This window comes from Cyanistes caeruleus, chromosome 14 (assembly GCF_971803275.1).
Source record: "Cyanistes caeruleus chromosome 14, bCyaCae1.hap1.1, whole genome shotgun sequence".
Taxonomy (NCBI): Eukaryota; Metazoa; Chordata; class Aves; order Passeriformes; family Paridae; genus Cyanistes; species Cyanistes caeruleus.
The window spans coordinates 16,133,925-16,142,303 of NC_141714.1; positions in this window are offsets into that span (position 1 = coordinate 16,133,925).

Below are 8,379 nucleotides of genomic sequence, written 5' to 3' on the forward strand. Positions count from 1 at the left end.
AAAATTATTTAATACTGGGAAGCCGATCTCATCACCCCCTGGTAATTCTGTCAATTAAGCAGATGGAATTAATATTAATTATCAACGACGAATTGTTTGCGGGTGTGATAATGAATGGAGGAAATAAGAAGAAACACAGCACATTTATGATGCAGAAATGTTGGCTTTCTCTGAATATTTCCTCTGGAATCTCTTTTGGTTCCATTAAAAAGTACTTCTAGAGTTACATTTTTTTAGTATTTGAGTTGCAAATCAGCCTGGACAGATTAGGAAGTGCCACAAAGCAAATGTGCACACTGAAATTCTCTCTGATCCAAGAAGTTACATTCACTTTAAAAAAAAATGAATCAGAAAACAACCCACAGAGATACTCAGCAAGAGTAGTCATCCTGGAAAAAAAGGAAAGAGCAGCATTTGGAAATATTTTAACTGGAGAAGCAATCATTGGAATATTGCTCCCACTCTGTGCTGATGCCATCAACAGATTGCAATAACTTTCTTTTCATATTAGGGAAAAAAAAATCAGAAGAATAGAATAGAATTTTGCTTATTCTATAAGCAAAAAACCTGAATCCTTGAGACATCATTTATAATTAGTTTTCACTAATAATTTTGATTAATCTCTGCCACTTTGCTCTGCAGCTTCAAGGTGCCCCCTTGGCAGCTGTTGGGGAACCTTCTCCTTTGCCATTAGAGCAGGAGAGACCTTGGTTAGAACACCACTGACAAGGGCATCAGCTTCTGGAGTGTTTGACAGCGAGATTTGCACACAAAATTAATCCTTAGAGGAATATTTCCCTCCAGAACAACCTTCCTCCACCCCCAAAAGTTTCCCAAATGCTCCCACTGGCAGATGGTGCAAACACAGGCAGGTCCACAGGCACGGGAATTGTTCATCACCACTCCTGCTGGGGGTTTTGAAACTTGTCACCAAGACCAGAAATGCAATTTTCACTACTTGGGATCATTTTCCAGCTCTTTCTTACCTGAATTGGAAGGTGACAGTAGTTTTTAGGTTAGGAGAGGGAATTCTAGGTATCTTGTATGGCTCTGGGAAATCCAAGACAAGGGAATGGGGGGCACAGCAATGGAAAAAGGGATACAAGGAATGCTAATCCTTTTTTCAGAGCTATATATAAAATGATGTATCCATTCTGCTGCTTGAGGAACATAAATATCAGTTATTAAGACAATCAGGATTTGTTCTTTGCAATTACTTTTTAATAGAAACATGAATCTCAGTTAAAGCCAGATTTACGCTCACCTCTGCCTCATCCAGTGCCAGGATCTTTGATCCCAAATTATTTATGAGGTGGGGAAATGTCTCCTGCATGGGGTATTTCTGCTTGAAATGGGCCATAGGTTCTTCCCAAAGGCCTTTGCACCTTTATTGCATAAAATAATCTGCTGCTGAAATGCATTTATAGCTGCAACATGCAGTTACTACAAAAGCAGTCAGCAATAAAACTTAAAGGCTTAGGGCAGAAATTGAATAAAAACATCATTTCCAGTTTGAACAGTAAAACTGAGACAGTGGGATCCCAACAGGAGGATTTGGGCAAACTCTTCCAATGGGAAACACCCACTGCCTCCTCTTGTAGTGAAGGCTGGTGAAAGCCCAGAGGCAGAAAGAGATTGCTGGGAAAAGTTGCCACAAGCAGGGGCTGCAGGGAGCATCCTCATGCTGTGCATCCTGCTGCCCAGCAGCTCCAGCTTCCCCCTTTCCCCAGGGATCTACGTGTCAGACACCAGGGCTTCTGCAAGAGTCTGCTGGGATTGACTTTGGGGTTTTCCTCTTTTTATTCTTTTTGTTTTGGCAGTAATTTCTGTCCCTCCTCCCCATCCTGTCTTGCAGCATCACAAGGGATCCCACTTGGTTCTGCTCTAATTAGAAATGATGTCTAAGCAAATTCCGTTTTTGGGGGGTGGGAATGGGGTTTCAGGTTGAGCCAGAGTAAGGACCCCATGAGGGAAGTGACCCCAGTCCCACCACCCTCCCCAGCCTCGTGTGCACTCCAACAGCTTCTGGTTTTAACCAAAAAACCTGATTCACTCTTCTAATGAGTCTTTCAGAGCGTCAGAAAGCAAGGGAAGGCAAACTGAAGTTCTTAGGGAAAGGTTTCATTTGGGCAGGGAATACAGGGATAATAAATTAATGTTTCTCTCTGAGTGGAGCCTGTGCAGGTTTGGCTCCAGGAAGCAGAACTCATTTTGCACACTAAAAGCAGCTGTAATCGTTTGAAATCCATATTCAAAAAATAATTCTGAATCGTTCAGGTTCTTTGACATTAAATTACAATTAATTTTTAAGTAAATTGAGTGTAGTTTTATTTACAAGGCCAAGCTCCCAGCCCTGCTCAAGTGGGAGGAAAACCAACCTTCCGCTGGTGTCAACTGGAATTTAAAGGAATTGGAACTCTGAATGCTCAGTGTGCTCCAGAGTGCTCAGGATCGCATGAATCCCTTCTCTTTGAGGAGAAAAGCTGTCTGAATGTCACTCACACTGCCCTTTATTTTTATCCATTAGACAAACAAAATGAATGATCACATTTATATGGAAAAAAAAGCAGACCCCACGGGCTATACGGCGTGAAAAGAACTCTTTCTGCCCAGCAAGATAATGCTTGAAAAGGTGAATGAAAAGATTTTAGCAAAGAGGAAAATGTCCCTGTAGGACCCTTCCTAATTCTGAGCTCTTCAGCAACGTCAGCCTCACTAATCCATACCTAGCTGTGAGTTCAAATGAAAAATTCATTAACTTTGTGTCCTTTAATTTATTAGGTGTAGCAACACTCCTCATCAGGGGAAGGGCTGAAAGGAGGGGACAATCAGGGCGCTTTTATTCTCTTGGCAAACCCAAGGGCTCACAAAAGGAGAGGACCCGTTTGGGAGAAATTACCCTCCCTAATTAGAAGCGCCGCCGTTGGCAAAGGGAAAATGGGAAATCTGCCATCAAAGCCCTGCCACGGCCACGGCCACAACCACGGCAGGAGCAGGCAGGGCTGGAGGCTCCTCGCTGACCAGTTCATCCCCAGCGTTGCACAAAGAGGGAACAGGCACAGGAAAGTCTTTTTTTACAGAGAATTAAAACCGAAAGGTAGATTTTCTGCACCCCGGCAGGACTGGATGCTGCTGCACATCCCCTGCACTCGCTGCTGATCCATCCTATCCCTGTCTTACGGTAAATTGGAGAGGCTTTTCCCAGCAAACTGCCTGAGCTGGGGTGCAGGAAGTGAAAACAGGAAATATAGAGGATTTTGAGTGATCACATCCACGGTGGGACCTGGGATAACAACCACTCCTGCCTTTCTCTCAGGCTGATAGGATTTGGTTTTATTCCCAGTAACACAATATTTTGTCCTTACGTGACCCTCCCCGGTGTCCCCTTCCCTCCCTCTTTGGAAAGGAATAAATAATTATCCGTATTTTCTGCCAGGAAACACAGATAGAGAGTGGGGTGAGATGGACAGCAGCCAGGGCAGTGCCAGCAGCAGAGCCGGGGGCCCAGGCCCCATTAACATTAATGCTTAATTAGTGTTTACATTTTCCAAGCAAAATGTAAACACGTATCTGCACCAGCCAGCGGCAGCTGTGGTGGAGGGAGTGGTGTTATCCAACAGCAATTTCCTCTCCTTTCAAAGGGGCATCTCCAGTAGGTAGGACCACAAAGCAGCATCTGAATCGTGACACCTCGTATTCTGCGCTACAAAGGACACAGCAGGGTCACATCACCAGTCCTGAGGTAAGACCAGCAAATATTTGGGCTGATGAGAAAGGGTAAGTAGTAGGAAAACAAAAAAAAAAACATTCAAAAAAGCCCAGCCCCTTTGAGGATGCTGCAGCAGTCATCTATGATTTCAATTATGGAATTACAAACTGCCTTGATAGCCATATGGATATAGGCTTTGAAGACAGGAATTATTGTTCCCCAAATTAATTGTTCTTTGCAACAGCAGAAAACTCTGAACAGCTGTAAAAAATGTTCACAATGAAATCTGAGTGTAGTGGAGGTTAATCCAGGTTGAAATTTCTTTACAGAAATTAAAATGAAGTTCAGCTGAGCCAGAAGTTCATAAAATCAGCTTCTCCTGCTCACAAAGATGACAGAGATGCTCTGGTTGTTGCTCTTCCACCCCTCCAAAGTGATGCCCAGCTTACCCAGACACAAAACACATCCCTCTGTCACCACTTGGACCTTCCTGAGGCTTCCAAACCTCTCCTTCCTCATGGTCCAAGTTCTGCCACTCCTGGGATCCCACTGACAAACAGCTGGGGGAGAAAATCACACTGCTGAGGATTTTCTGCTGCAATTACTGAAACAAATCCACAGATACTCTGTGTCACTGATATTTCTAAAACCTCTGTCACCTCTGGGGGTGTTGGGACAGTGGATGTTTGTGGTTCCACGGGGGATGGATATGATGGAGGCTTCATGTCTAGCTGTCATCAAGGGATTTCCCCAATATTGGAAGTCAGGGCAGTGCAACATCACCTCCTCTACACCCTGAGAGTCACATTTGGTCTCCCTCCTCCTTTGGAACACTCCTGGAAAGCCTTAGGGGCTGGGGAAGGTGAGAAATTCCTTGGGCAGGGGAGTTGAAACGAGGTGGTTTTCCTGGAGGGAGGTGCACAGGCACCCATTTCCCACTCAGTCACTCTCAGCAGCCACTCACTGTGCTGAAAACCAAATGTAAATGTTGATTTTGTACCATAAACAGAGTCCCTCTGGAAAGGTGAAAAACTATCAAGGAGAACAAGCACAATCAATGCAAAAACCAATATAATTGTGAACTAGGCATAAATGGCCATCAATGTACATTATAAGGACAGGGGAGATACACAGGGTGTTAAGGCAGTTATTTAAAGAAGGAAGACTTTAAAAAATGTGTGAAATTATCCCTGAGGTTGAAGACAACTCTCCCAGTGTTTCCTGAAAGGTGCAAAACCTAAAACTGTTGGAGCTGCTCTGGTTACTCAGCAAGAACAAGAGCTCAGGTGGGCAGCACGGAGCTGGCAGGACATCACAATTTGTTCTAAGAACAGTGAATAACACAGCTTTATCACAGCTTTATTCTCTCTTATTCTGTGACAGAGTTCAAGTTTTGGTGCTGTGACAAGGAGGAGAGCACCTGAACGTGAACAGCATCACTGTGGCTTAGTCACTTTCAGTGACTTTTCTTCAAATGCAGGCACAGATATAATTATGTAGAGGAATTCCCCTTGCCATTTATGATATATTGATGACCCCATGGCCCCCAGAGCAGCCCCTAATCCCTGAATCAGGACAGGAGAGAGGGTGAAGGTGCAGGACTGTCCCTGCAATGAGATCAGTGATACCAGACTCATCTGCAGGTCGGTGCTGCAGATCTCAGTGAGACACAAATCACAGGAATTGCTATAAAATACACCATTATTTTTTTAAGATGTATTTGCATTTCTTTTCAAAGCTCAAATAGGAATTAAGCTCTGTGATTTCCCCTCCATGCAGGGATGACTTAGCACAGGTGTCATCTGTCCCCAAGGCACCAGAATGACCAGACTGACCTCAAACTGCACCAGAAAACTACAAAGCACACACAAAAAACCCAAATTCAGGAAGAAAAAAACAATGGGCAGATATTGTTGCCCACATAGAACCCATTTTGCAGTGCCCTGCAGGAGATGAGTGCTTCCCCCAAAGGTCTCACCTGGGGAAGCTGCAGGTGATGCTCAGGCACAGCTCTAACCTGGATGCTCCCAAGAATTCCCAAGCCTTGGGAAGGAACAGCCTGGAGCAGCAGCAGGAATCTTCTCTTTGTGTGCCACACCAAGCTGGGCTGGAGCACGTGAGGGCACAAAGGGTGGAAGTTTTTTATTATGAAATAAACTTTGCAAAGGCTTAGCAAGACACCTTTGATGTTTCCAAAGAGCCCATCTGAGCTCAGTTTTGGAATAAAGTAGCCGGCTCAATGATATCTTAATTTCTTGAAGACAGTTGTTCAGTCTCTTTTCTATACTGTATGTTCCACATTAAGTCATTATCTATGCTGTTCACTCCATTAATTCTGCTAGTTTTATTAGCAAAGTTCTGCTGCCTGGTCCTGTAGCAGTGACAAGCATTTCTAAAAGCTAATCTGACAGATAATGACTCCATTAAGTGTTGAATACTAATTGGTTTACATCAGGGGCCTGAAATTAATTGATGTAAATAAATTAGCACCTGAGCATGCATCACCCCAGCTTTGGATTTTCCTAAATACCAATGATTTTTAAAGCTTGTATCTTCAGCAAAATGCAGCAGAATATAAACAGACAGGATGAGTAATTAAAATGTGGCAACAAAATAAGACTATCAAGATGAGCTTAACAAAGATTGTTTACCTATTGATGGAAAGGGTAGTGCCTGCCTGTACAGTCTGTTTACACTGCTCTGACTCCTAGAAAAGATACTTTTCTGACAGCTTCCCAAAGATATAATTATCATTTCTATAATAACAGTGACACTGACCCCCACACCATTTACTAAGATTTAGTAAAGTTCTGTGATATGCAGGGAATGTGTCCTATTAATCACAACAAACACCTGCCCCTCCCTTTAAAAGTCAAGGCTTCAATTATTAAATCAAGGAATTAATAAAAGTTATTTTGTTTTAAAAGGATGAAACCTCATTATAGTGGTGATTTGTCATTGGAGTGACACAAATAATGACTGATTCCTAAAGCCTGGGAGAGTGAGAGGGAGCCTGGGCATGTCAAGAGCAATCCATAGGTTAGAAGACACCAACAAATATGGTTTATTTTTATCTATAGATTTACAGTCACTTGCACCTTTATAAGCAAAATAAAATCTAATATAAAGCACTAAAAATGTGAGAAGAATTCACATGCCTTGGGAAAGTGGATATCATTCGGAGCGGTGAAGGAAACTCAGCCCAGGACAAGATGGAATCACAGAATTGTTTAGGTTGGAAAAGATCATCCAGTCAAATATTCATCCAGCACTGCCAGGCCACCACTGTCCCATGTCCCCAAGTGCCACAGCCACAGGGCTTTTGAGTCCCTCCAGGGATGGGGACTCCACCCCTGCCCTGGGCTGGACATCCCTTCCCACGCAGAATATCTGGACAATAAGAGGAACCTGTGGGCAGCAGCTCCATCCCCACCAGGGAACTCACCTGAATCCCTGCTGGGAAGCTTTGGGAAGGCCACTGAGGTTGCTCAAAACACACCCATTAACTCCAGTCTGCTTTGGATCAATTTCCTAATTAATCCCATTGATTCTGGGTCAGAGACACTGCTGATTTTCACATGCACTGCAGAACCCTTAGTTTGACAGAGCTTTCATCACTGTGAAAACACTGAATGATTTAAAGTTATCCTGCAAAGGATGAGCCCAAAATTCCTTCCCAAATACCCCATCCATCCCTGCCCTCTGGCAGTGGAAGCCATTCCCTGTGTCCTGTCCCTCCATCCCTTGCCCAAAGTCCCTGCCCAGCTCTCCTGGAGCCCCTTCAGGCACCGGGAGGGCTCTCAGGTCTAATGCCAGGTATCATTCCATGAATGAACACAGAAGGAGCTGTAACAGGCCAGGGGGATGCTCCTGTCCCCAGGAGCTGCCAGGCTGGTGCTGGAGCTGGATCCTGCCGGGAGCCGGGTTTGGCATTCCCGCTGTGCTCCTTTCAGGATCCGCTTTGATCCAACGCCAAGCGCCAGCCCGAGCTCTGTAAACAACAACTCCAGCGTTCCTCTCCTCTGCCCTGGCTGCTCCGGGGGCTGGGAGCACCAGGAATGGCTCATCCCACCTTTCAGGGGACTTGTAGCTCCTAGACCGGTCATTTCTCACTGTTCTGGCTCTGATTTCAAGTTCATCTGCTGCCTCTCAGTCCCTGAGCCACCTCAGAATTCCCACGTGGACAAAAGTGTCCCACCCCTGGCTCCAGGTCCTGTCCTACCCCAGTGAATCATTCCTGGCATTTACATCACTGGGGATTTTTGGGGGGCTGGCACCCCCCAAGCACCTGACAGACAAAGCCCCCTAAACATTCCCCACACACCCCCAAAGCTGAACTGCTGGGAAGAGTGGAAGGAAGTCCCCAGGGAAGCAGCTGTGACAAAAGCAGTCATTTCTGGGTTCAACACACCAGAGATTCCTCCCAGAGCTATCAGCCAGCTTCAGTAATAAAGGTAAAAGACAAAAAGTATTAATAACTGGGAAAGGATACAGGAATGGACAAACCCTTTGCCACTTATGGAGTAAAATACAGCTCCAAGTGATGAAACATGTTAAACATTTTAAAGTTTATAAACATTGCCTTAAGCTACATAAGAAGCTGGAAGGATTCAGTAATTCCATGTTCCCTGACACAGCCTTCCTTTGAAAGCTTTCACCCAAGAGTGTGG